Source organism: Anastrepha ludens, chromosome 5 (assembly GCF_028408465.1).
Source record: "Anastrepha ludens isolate Willacy chromosome 5, idAnaLude1.1, whole genome shotgun sequence".
In the NCBI taxonomy this organism is placed as follows: Eukaryota; Metazoa; Arthropoda; class Insecta; order Diptera; family Tephritidae; genus Anastrepha; species Anastrepha ludens.
This window is the reverse complement of record NC_071501.1, coordinates 14,821,094-14,833,962: the sequence shown is the minus strand read 5'-3', so window position 1 is coordinate 14,833,962 and position 12,869 is coordinate 14,821,094.

Genomic DNA, 12,869 nt, shown 5'->3' with positions numbered 1-12,869 from the left:
TCTATTATGAACTTCTTAAACCATCACTGGCGATCATTACCGACTGCAGCTAATGCGTTTGATTCGAACTCTCAAAGAAAAGCGGCCGGAATGGGACGGTAGACATGACAAACTGATTTTGCTGCATGACAGCGCCAGGCCACACTTTGCTAAATCGGTCCAGAAATATTTAGAGGGACTGAATTGGTACCCGCTGTATTCCCCAGCCATTGCACCTTCGGATGCCAATCAATGCAGCGGTTCACTTCTGACGAGAGCATCGCAAACTGGCTCAATGAATGGATAAAGTCAAAAGAACTCGAATTTTTCGTCAGAGGAATCTGTATGATGCCTGAAAGATGCAGCAAAGTTGTAGCTTCCAATGACACATAATTTAATTGTTTAAATAATTCGTAACTTTGGCTAAGAAAAGACGGAAACTTATCCCCATACCCAAAAAACTACACAAAAAATATTTTTTAAATTTTAACTATAACACGGAACTGTATCAACATTTTTTTTTTTAAAATTTGGTAAAAGTTTAAATTCAGACAGAGGTATAGTTATGGGAGTTATGGCAGCGTGGATTTTCTGGTTAAGCCCAACATGAAAAACTTCATATTTATGCAGATTTATGTATGGAACATTGAAGCTTATTTGCTGCAAAAGAAAACAGCATGAATCTTGTCGAAAACCAGGTCAAAAATAATAAACTAATTGCTAATGGTTGTAAAGGGTTAAGGAGTAGCCCTTTAGCACTGCGACCATATTGATCTATTGTGCACCCCATGCTGTCTATTGACTGTTAAGTATGCTTATGAATTGTACCAGCTCCTTCTGAGGGAGTGATTGAAGGTCTTCATCTGTAAGCATGAACTTGTTTAAAAACCTTTTCCTTCTATGCGTCAACCCCGGACATTCGATAATGAGATGTTCTATAGACTCCTCATCTTCGCAGCAAAATCTGCAGGTGCTGGTGTTAGAAATGCCTAATTTATGTAAGTGTTTGTTGCAGGTGAAGTGACCCGTGAGGGCGCCTGTGAGAGTGCGAATGCTCTTTTTGTTTAACGTGAGGGCCATGTTGGGTCTTTTAGCGTTGAAACTTAGGAACTTTTTGGAGTGTCTAAGACCCTCTAGGAGGATGGTTCCATGTGTAGAAGTCCACGCAAGTGGGGAAAGTTACTGATCGCCATTCACTTGGGAGTGGCCAGGACGATTCTTCTGCATATGGTTCAAGCAGCTCACAACGGCCGGGATTAGCCCATGTATCCTCTGGGTAGCTTCCGATCACCCGTTCGGGAGTGAGCTAACGTGAGAAGGCGAAACATTCCAGGATAGCTGGTTGTGCGTTGGGTTTGGGACCCACCACTTAAAAATCCCCCCCCCCCCAATGAAAAATTTGAAAAAGCCTCGGATGAGACCTCCTTATGCTGATGACGACCCCTGCAAACGAAATAAGGAATATGATTTGAGGGCATGCACCTGGAATGTCCGGTCCCTTAATGGGGAAGGTGCCTCTGCCCGGCTGGTTGGTGTCCTCGTGAGAGTAAAGGCTGACATCACTGCCATCCAAGAGATGCGATGGACGGGGCAAGGTAAGAAAACCATAGGACCTTGCGACGTCTACTACAGCTGCCATGTAAAGGAGCGCAAATTCGGTGTCGGATTTGTTGTGGGAGAGAGACTTCGTCGCCAAGTACTGTCGTTCACTCCGGTGGACGAGCGTCTCGCAACAATCCGCATCAAAGCCCGTTTTTTTAACATATCGCTAATTTGCGCCCACGCCCCGACGGAAGAGAAGGACGATGCGACCAAAGATTCTTTCTATGAGCGCCTGGAACGCTCCTATGAGCGCTGCCCCCGCCACGACATAAAAATCGTGCTTGGCGACTTCAACGCCAGGGTGGGCAAGGAGGGAATTTTTGGTCCCACAGTCGGAAAATTCAGCCTGCACAACGAAACATCCGGTAACGGACAGAGGCTGATCGACTTCGCCGGGGCCCGAAACATGGTAGTCTGCAGCACCAGATTCCACCATAAGAAGATTCACCAAGCCACCTGGCTGTCTCCTGATCGAAAAACACGAAACCAGATCGATCATGTTGTGATAGATGGAAGACACGCTTCTAGTGTATTAGATGTACGTACGATCCGAGGACCCAACATCGACTCGGATCACTACCTTCTTGCGGCCAAACTGCGCACACGCCTCTGTGCAGCAAAAAACGTACATCTACCTACGCAAAGAATGTTCGACATCGAAAAGCTGCAATCACAACAGACAGCCAGAAGATTCGCCACTCGACTCTCACTCCTGCTCTCAGAGAGTACTGCCCAACAAACCGGCATCCACGAACAATGGAGCAACATTTCTCGTTCTCTACGTACCGCCGCCGAAGAAGAAATCGGATTCCGGCGAGCCCGAAAAAACAATTGGTACGACGAGGAATGTCATGCTGCCGCAGAAAGAAAGGATGCCGCCTATAGAGCCACGCTGCGATCGGGCGCAACGCGAGCCATGTGGGATCGCTACAGAGAGCTGAAAAAGGAAGAGAGACGTATTATCCGACAGAAGAAACGTGAGGCCGAAATACGTGAGTGCGAGGGGCTTGAGATGCTGGCCAATAGGAACAACGCCCGAAAATTCTACCAGAAAGTTCGGCGGCTTACAGAAGGTTTTAAGACCGGGGCGTTTTCCTGTAAGAACAAAGACGGTGATCTGGTGACTGACGTACAGAGCAATCTTAAATTATGGAGGGAACACTTCTCGAACCTGTTAAACAGTGACAGCTGCGCATGTCATAGAGGAAGTGAAGATCCCGATACCCCAATCGTTGACGACGGAATTATCGTTCCGTTACCCGACCATGACGAGGTGAGAATAGCAATATCACGGCTAAAGAACAACAAAGCCGCGGGCGCCGACGGACTGCCGGCTGAGCTATTCAAACATGGCGGCGAGGAGCTGGTAAGGTGCATGCATCAGCTCCTATGCAAAATATGGTCAGTTGAAAGCATGCCTGCCGATTGGAATTTAAGTGTGCTCTGCCCAATCCATAAGAAGGGCGATCCTGCAATTTGTGCCAATTACCGCGGGATTAGTCTTCTAAATATCGCCTATAAGGTTCTAGCGAGCGTATTGTGTGAAAGGCTGAAGCCCACCGTCAACCAACTGATTGGACCTTATCAGTGTGGCTTCAGACCTGGAAAGTCTACCATCGACCAAATATTCACAATACGCCAAATCTTGGAAAAGACCCATGAAAGGAGAATCGACACACACCATCTTTTCGTCGACTTCAAAGCTGCATTCGACAGTACGGAAAGGAGTTACCTGTATGCCGCTATGTCTGAATTTGGTATCCCCGCAAAACTAATACGGCTATGTAAGATGACGTTGCTCAACACCAGCAGCGCCGTCAGAATTGGGAAGGACCTCTCCGAGCCGTTTGATACCAAACGAGGTTTCAGACAGGGTGACTCGCTGTCGTGTGACTTCTTTAACCTGATGTTGGAGAGCATCGTACGAGCCGCAGAACTTAATCGCTCAGGCACAATATTTTATAAGAGCGTACAATTGTTGGCGTATGCCGATGATATTGATATCATCGGCCTTAACAACCGCGCTGTTAGTTCTGCCTTCTCCAAACTGGATAAAGAGGCAAAGCGAATGGGTTTGGTGGTGAACGAGGACAAAACGAAGTACCTCCTGTCATCAAACAAACAGTCGGCCCATTCGCGTATCGGCACCCACGTCACTGTTAATAGTTATAATTTCGAGGTTGTAAAAGACTTCGTTTATTTAGGAACCAGCATTAACACCGATAACAATGTCAGCCTTGAAATCCAACGTAGAATCTCTCTTGCCAACAAGTGCTACTTTGGACTAAGTAGGCAACTGAGCAGTAAAGTCCTCTCTCGACGAACAAAACTAACACTCTACAAGACTCTCATCATGCCCGTCCTAACGTATGGCGCAGAAGCGTGGACGATGACAACATCCGATGAAGCGACGCTTGGAGTGTTCGAGAGAAAGATTCTGCGTAAGATTTTTGGACGTTGGCAACGGCGAATATCGCAGACGATGGAACGATGAGCTGTATGAGCTTTACGACGACATAGACATAGCGCAGCGAATAAAGATCCAGCGGCTTCGTTGGCTGGGTCATGTCGTCCGAATGGATACAAACGCTCCGGCTTTGAAAGTATTCGATGCGGTACCAGCTGGTGGTAGCAGAGGAAGGGGGCGGCCTCCTCTGCGTTGGAAAGATCAGGTGGAGAAGGACTTGGCTTCACTTGGTGTGTCCAACTGGCGCCGGTTAGCACGAGAAAGAAACGACTGGCGCGCTTTGCTAAACTCGGCCAAAATCGCGTAAGCGGTTATAGCGCCAATTAAGAAGAAGAAGAAGACCCTCTACATTGTTCCAATGCTGATTTAATAGAGTTTTGGCCCAGTATTTTATTTTTTGTTTTAGGTTGTTTTTGTTGAATCCGAACATAGGACTAGGTCCGATGAAGTTTTCATCTTCCCCTTTTTTTGGCTCGAAAGTCTGCCTTTTCGTTGCCGTCATATCCCTCATGTCCCGGTACCCAAATTAATGATACATTGTTTTTGGATGCCAGATTATTGAGTGCCTTGTGGCATTCTAAGAGGGTTTTTGAGTTGTATGTATAGCTATCTAAAGCTTTTAGGACTGATTGGCTGTCCGAGAGTATTTTAATCCTTACTCTCTTGTGGTTTCTGCGTTGCATGATGTTTACTGCTTCCATTATTGCGTATAGTTCCGCTTGGAAGATAGTGGTGTCCCTGGTGAGAGTGTATGATTTGTGGATTCTGGGCCCCACTACACCTGCTCCTACACCATAAGGTGTTTTTGATCCATCAGTGTACCATTTTTGTGAATCATCATTCATCCATTTCGGGTTTGTTTTCCACTCGATCCTCTCAGGAAAGGTAACTGTGTATCCTTTTGTGAATAATAAACTAATTAGTCCCCATCGTGTTTCGTAGGATTGATGTGGGTCAGGAAAGTTAAAAGAGAATACAAAGCAAGACCGAGTTGCATATTCAAAATTGAAATGAGCAAAAACAGAATACAATATTTTATAAGAATATGGGTCAAAACAATTTGATGAATTTAAGCTCTAACTGAAGCATCGATGAGAAATAGAAACCTCTTATTTCAGAATAAATTTTAAAATCATCTCCTACATTAAAAATTTAGTCAAGGAAAACGAATTAATAATGCCATTAAATCATTTTTTTTCCTTGTTTACTCCACTCGGGAGCATAGGGCCTCGACAAGACTCAGTCTTGTGTTGGTTTCGTTAATCTATTTGATTTCTGACAGGGTAGGTGATTAGCCTGCTGCTACCAGTCCTAAGTAGTGAGAGTGCCCACCTGTCGTTGCTTAGGAACAACGCCTTCTTACTGTTTGGAGCGCCATCTGTGTTTAACTTATTTTTGCCAGAAGGATTACACAAATAGTTGAGGACTTTGCTAAATTTGGTGTGTCTGCGCTATTACCGGCGATTGTCCGCTACCTCTTGCTGGCACCACTGATGTGATGTTTTTTGTTTGTTGCTTGTTTGAGCATACTTTTGTTCAGGAGTAAGGATTGGAAGGATAAGGTTTTTGGAGTTGAGGAATGAATTTTTTGGTTTTTTAGAAAGTAGGACAGTAGATAAGTTTGGAAAAGTGCGACGACCGTGCTTTACGTGTGATTCGAACCCACAACCTCTGGGATGTAAGGCTTTTGCACTTACGCTGGACTACCAATGCCATTAATATACATATAAACTGGAGAATAAATGTCCTAAAATGCTGTCTTGAGGTACTTTAGAATTAGAAATACGAGATTTTGAGCCAACACCATCCAACTCCACCATGCTGCTTCTCATAGCACAAATACGACGTAAACCAATCAAGCAGGTTTGAGTGAAACTCCAAGAAGGAAAGTTTTGCAACTAAAATCCTGTCGAATGCTTCTTAAAAATCAGTATAAATTGAGTCAAAACCTCTACGAAACGATGAAAAGTAATCCGCAGTAAAAACTGATACGAGTAGGCGCAATGGAATACGAAGTCAATACGGCAAGATTTGAATGTTGTGAGTGTTGCACATTTAAAAAAGTCTTGTATTTTGTAAAACTTTTAAATGACTTAGCGGCGAAAGAAAATTTGGCAATCGCTCTAGAATTTGATATATCACTTTAAAAATAGGGGTAAATTGCTGATCTGAGAAGAGTTGTGCCAATAATTCTGGTTACCTACAAAAAATTAATAGAATAGCGTCTCATTTGACTTTAAAGTGTATATTTTGGCCTACAAATTGAATAACCCTTTAACATGCATACGTATCCTATCTTCCAAGGTATGCTATTTGCCTCAGAGTGACTCTATAAAAGTTGCTTTATTTCTTACTACATATTTTAGTAGAGTTCTTATAAAGTTTAGAACACACACATGTACAAAAAAAAGAATGAAAAAGAAGAAGAACACCCCATAGCAACAGGAAATTTTGAAAATCTACTGAAGCTTATTGTGACTTTTTAAAGAATTTCCGAAGATCGACCTGAGGAATGCTGTCTTGCCTTGCTTATTGTGACCTTTTAAAGAATTTCTGAAGATCGAACTGAGGTATGCTGTCTTGCCTAGCCTGCCTGAGGAAGCCTGAACACTCACAGCATGCTGCTCTTTTCTTTTTGATGAAATCTCACGGATTTCTTGAGGCTAAACTTTTTGTCTTTGCCTCATTTTCTTTACGCTTATATTCATAATCTGACTATTCCAAAACCATTTGCCGTATTTATGTAAAAGAGCTCAACAGTCTTGTCAACTGGCATTCACACTTTTGTTTGGCTGCACCACTTAATTTCGGATTACAAATGAATAGTTTGTACTCACCTGTATCTTTACGAGTGCACTTTTCTAGGTGTCTTTTGATGCATATATACATTTTGGTATGTACATTAGGCCGGGTCGAACTTGAAAGAAAATCGTTAGGAGAGTATCTTCAAAAAAGCAAAAAAGCCGAAAGACGAATTTTTTAGCTATAATTTCCATATTTGATGCTCAATTTTTATAAACATATTTTGCTCCGGATCATACGATAATTTCTATTTTTCTTTTATATTTTCCTTTATATGTATATTATTTTTTTTTTCTTCTAATGCGCTATTCATCTCTAAGGTCAGTAGTGGCTAGTGAAATAGCGAAATCTTGTAATTTGCCCGTTGTACCGCCTATTTTTTTTTTCAAAAAATTAAAGCCCTAAAAAAGTCATTAAATTCGTGCGCAAAAAGTCTTAAATAAAGTTTATAAGATTTTAAGTTAGAGCTACTTATTACTTTTTTTTTAAGTCACAGGTAAGAAAAAAATTTGAATTTAGCGATTTCTAAGGCGGTTCAATAAAAAAAAAATCAATCAAATTTTGCGCTCATAACCACAAATTACCTCTCTGACAGATGCAGACTTCCTTCGAATTATTTTTTTTTGATCCGCTATTTTGGAGGTCTATTTTTGCAAATAGAAGTTGGGTTTAGGTTAGGTTAGGTAGTGATGGTTGCCAGAGAGCGGGCCCACTTGGACGAAGAAGTTTGGTTCATCCTTTGTGATACCATTGCAAGAGGGGGAAAAGAGGTGAAGAAAAAAAGAGGGCGAAATGGAAAGGGATGGGGAAGGTTGAGTGTTTGTGGACTACGAACGGTGACTGATGAAGTTCATCAGATTTTTGTTTTCAATACCTGCTATATCATCAGGCGCAGAAAAGAAGTTAGAACCAAGATGCTTGAATCTTAGTCCCGCGAGAGCTGGGCAGCTGAGCCGCAGGTGCTGAGATAATTCCACCTCATCCTCGTTACAGCTGACGCAAAAAGGACTCGAAGTAATTCCGAGTCTTACGGCATGTATACCACGCGGACAGTGCCCAGTGAGGATGCCCACAAAATTTGAAAGATAAGATTTTGCCATCCTCAGAATATCCCTCGAACGCTTCCGATCCAAACGTGGCCAGAAGGACTTCGCGACCTTACACGTTCGTGACTTGCCCAGCGCTCGCTGAGTTGGTGCAAAGCCCATCCTTCCAGGAGTAGAGCACAGGTTGTCAAGTAGATCCCGATCCTCGTATTATGCGGGCACACTACCTCACAGGTCCCTTGTCTGACCAGCTCGTCGGCTTCGCAGTTTCCAGTAATGTCACTGTGACCAGGTACCCAAATTATCTTTATATCGAAGAATTCTGATGCAATCGAGAGAGAGAGATAAGGCTTTCCCTGACCAGTTTCGAATGCACCATCATAGAGCCTAGGGCCCTAATTGCCGATTGGCTATTGTAGTAAATATTTACCTTCTTAAGTTGCCAGTCAGCTGCTTCTTTAATTGCGGCCACCTCTGCTTGGAACACACTGCTGTGATCCGGTAGTCTGAATTTGAGTTTGATGGGGAGCTCTTTGCAGAATACTCCTCCTCCAACCCTACCGTGTAGCTTCGAGCCATCCGTAAACAGGTTAACCAGGCCCTGTCCCCAAGTGTTGCCCCCAGTCCACTCCTCCTTTGGTGGAATGTGGGTGGAGAAAGTGCCGCTTGGACTAAGCGAGGGCACACACTCATCCGTCGACGAGGGAATGACCTCAAAGTTTCTGAGGATGCTTGAATGCTTGAATGGGTAGTAGTACTTCGAAGCGCCTCACTAATTCCAATGAGTGCAGACCTCAGAACTCTCTCTAGCTTTTTAACTGATGTCGTCCTCTCCAGTGAGTTCCACCAGACAACGGCTCCATATAAGAGGATTGACTTTATTATGGTATATAGAGCCAAAATACAACCCTAGGCGAGAGGCCCCATCTTTTGCCAATTGCGTCCTTGCATCCATACAAGGCGATTGTTGCCTTCCTTACTCTCTCCTCAATGTTGGGCTTCCACCTTAGCTTACTGTCAAGGATTAGACCGAGGTACTTCACCTTGTCGAGGAGAGTTGTGCTCTGGGTGGTTGGTTTTAAGTTAATCAATTTTTTTTTTTATTTAATTAATTATTTAATAGTTAATAAAAATTAATTAATAATTTAATTAGAATTATTATTTTTTATTCGAAGTACTCTCTACATCAGTAAGAAAGTGTTTTTTTCCAAAAAATAAAAATAAAAATTTTTTTTTTTTGACCCGGTCTGATATTTGACGTTACTGGGGTGGTCTAAAAAAATATAAATTTTTGGTCCAAGATACTCGACAAATAAGTTTCCAAATAAGGTTTTTTTTCGGTTTTTTCCGACTCGTTCTAATGTTTGTGGTTTTTAATGATCCAAAAAACTATTTTTTGGTGTTTTGTTTCGCGATTCTATCCACAATAGCTTTCATATAAGAGGTGGTTTTTCCCAAAAAATAAAAAATAAATAAATAAAGAAATATGTTTAAAAAAAAGTTGGAGCTACTGGGTATTTTTTTTTATTTTAGGCAAAAAAAATTCCATTTGACGATTTATAGGAAGGTTCTAAAAAATTTTTCCTCTCACAAATAGCCTCCCAAGCAAGTGCTGTTTTTTTTTTCAATTTTTATTTTTTTGTTTTTAACCCGCTCAAATGTTTGCAGTTTTTGGAGTGGTCCAAGAATATATATTTCTATTTGGCCCAGAATACTCGTCAGATAATTTTTTCAACAAGTTTTGGTTTTTCTCGATTTTGTTTTTTGACCGGCTCTAATGTTTGCGGTTTTTAGTGATCCGAGAAACATTTTGTTTTTGTTTTGTGCTTTCAACTAGGGTTTGTGTTTTTTCTTTCAAAAAAAAAAGGTTAACTTTTTCGATTTTTTTTTCGACCAGCCCTAATGTCCGTACATACATTTGTATACCATTTTATCCTCTTAATGCCCATGTTTTGCATACAAAACTTCTGTTGGTTTCTTGATTGCTACATGCCACATTGATTGCTTCAATATTTGTTCAATTGTTATGCAACATTCGCTGCTTTACTTTTACTCCCAGTTACCATTACTTTTCTTACCTTTTGGAACTTTTCCTTCTGCCTACAAGCAAATGGTTGTAATATTTTGAAAAGCCGGTTTTTGATGTGCTAAGGCAATCTAGTTTTGTTCTGCGCTTTGTTACTTGGCATGCAACTATTTATTACTGTTATTATGTTAATACGCCTCTTTTTTAGAGAGGAGATATATGTGTGTGTGTGTGTGTGTAGTATGAACTATGCAGCAATGCACTCAACAGCATTCGAATTCATTTAATCAGACTAAGAGGAATCGTTACGTTCTCAGCGGTGAATGATATCGAATTGATCGTTGAAGTTCTTTTCATACAATTAATTGCTGGCTTTAAAAATTTTTGAAAGTCTATAGTGAGCATACAAATAATAGCCCTGCCTTTGGTTTAACCGGATGGTAAATAGGGCTTAAATAAATGTCTCGCTTGCCGCAGAAATATTTCTTCCTCATTAATAATATATTCTGAATAAGACCCAAGATGGATCATAAATCCGAATTTTAGGAATGTATGATCGCCTTCTAGCGAAAAGTATATTCTGAATATAAGCCCAATCGATGTATTTTGATTCAAGCGCTATTTTGCGGACCTGGTTGTATATACTTTTTTAGTACTTAATACAAAATGCATTCCAAGTGTAGGTAAAATTAAAGCAAAAATACGATTTTTAATGCAGATTCTCTTACCAACTCCAGCACTATTTAGTGGGCCCATACATATTCGTTAATTCTCTCATTTCCAAGCCAAAGTGAGTTAAAAAAATTTCTTTGAGTTAAGTTCCTTGTATCATACATGTAACACTTGATGGCAAAAAAGAAGTAAAAAAATGACAAAAAAACAGAAACCTCAACATAATTTTTTTCGTAAATCTTTTCAATACATACTCTTACTTTTGAAACTAAATTTTTTAGATATTTTTTATAAAAATTTTTTTATTTTTTTATAGAATTTTTTTTTATTTTTTTTGTAAAAAATTTTTTAAATTTTGTTTTGTAAATTTCTTTATATATCTTTTACACATGTTTTTTCACAATTCAGCATAAAAAGTAACTAATAAGAAATTTAAATAATGTTTGAAGCTTAAATGTAAATTATAAATTATAATTAAAATTTTTTTTTAGTTCTTTTATAAAGCCAGGATGGAAATTAGATAAATAAGAAGTTAAATCTATTTTATTAAACTTAGTTTTTTAAGAAATTAAAAAAAAGGCTCAAACTGGTATTTTATTAATTATTTTTTTATAAATTAATTTTTATAGTTAAAAGTTAATAATAGTTTTCAACATATTTTAAACACCTAATTTTTATTAGGATATTTTTCTTACAAAAATCTTAAAAAAAGTAGGTAAGTAAATAAGAAGTTAAAAGAAATTTACAAAATTTTTTTATAAATTTTTTTATTTCTTTAAACATTTTTGTTTTATAAATCAATTGAAGGAATCTTTCACTTTTTTACGATTTTCTTTTATACAATTTTTTATATACATACATTAGTTTTTCTAAATTGAAATTGAAAAAGGAAAATACGAGATTCCAAAACATTTTTTAAGCCCTATTTTATTTAATGTTTCTTTTTTTAATTTTTTTTTCTGAAGGGGGAACGCCACTGTGGGGGGTAAAAAAATAGTCGATTTTTGGGAATTTTTTTTGTAAGTAGAAATGATTATTCGAGGATCGGATAAAAGGCAATCTATTATATATGTATGGAACTATGCTGATGTAAACTTTTATTGAAAAATATTGAAAATTGACAAATTTATATTATGTAAATAAACGTAACGTGTTAAAAAAAAATGACGTCATCTGGTGGCAGCGTTACAGCAATTAATAATCATCTGAAATCAAAAAACCAAAAATTTTACACAATAGTGGCTGTTGTTTTACGTTGCCGTTTTTTTTTTTTCTTTTTGACAAAGAGGTGGTGATTTGAATTTCGATGTGTGTTTTTCACCATTTTTTTTGATTTTCAACAGGCCCAAAAAAATAGTTATTTTCAAAATTTTGAAAATCGGCTACGTACAACGATAGCCAATGCGATAACAAAAATTTTGAAAAAAAGAAAATTAAAATCGGTTCATTAGTCTTCGAGAAATCGTTGCCACCATATCAAAAAAAGTCGTTTCGAGAAAAAAGCGTTTGAAATAAATCATCGTATCGTAAGCGCTACGGGGCTGAACCGATGGGTGCTCTCTTAAGTTCTCATAGAATCGGGAACAAAGCGAATTTCGCTTTTAAATTTTTACCACATTTTCTTGAGAAGTTATACTAACAATTTATGTAAAAAAAAATCGAGTTTTTTGAATTCTCAGTGGCGTTCCCCCTTAAAAAAAAAAATAAATAAGAAATTAAAAAATAGCTTTACAAAATTTGTGTTAAAAGCTTTTTTGTTTACTTTTTTCTAAATATATAAAATGATAATCAAAAGTAAATCAGAAATTTAAGCATATTTTTTAATATTTTTATGTTTTTTTTCTAACTTTATAAAATTTTTACGATATTTGTTTTATATTTAAAACTTGTTTACGCAATTTTTTCAATAAATTCAGATCAGAAGTAAATAAATAAGAAAGTTAAAGAGAAAAGTTTTAATCTTGTGTTTTAAAGAAATTTTTTAACAAAATTTTTTTATAAATTTTTTTTACAAAGTCTTTTTCTAAATTCATGACAAAAGCAAATAAGAGACTTAGACATACTTTGTAAACTTAATGTTTTTAAGAAACTTTTTTAAGGTTTATTTTATACATGATTTAAATATATTTTTTATATTTTTTTATAATTTTTTGTCTTGAATTGAGGGCAAAACGTAAGTAAACTGAACTTTATTATAATTTTTATTAATTTTTTTTTATACTTATGTTTTCTTAAAAATTCTTTTTTATAAATTGATAACAAAAAGTAAATGAGA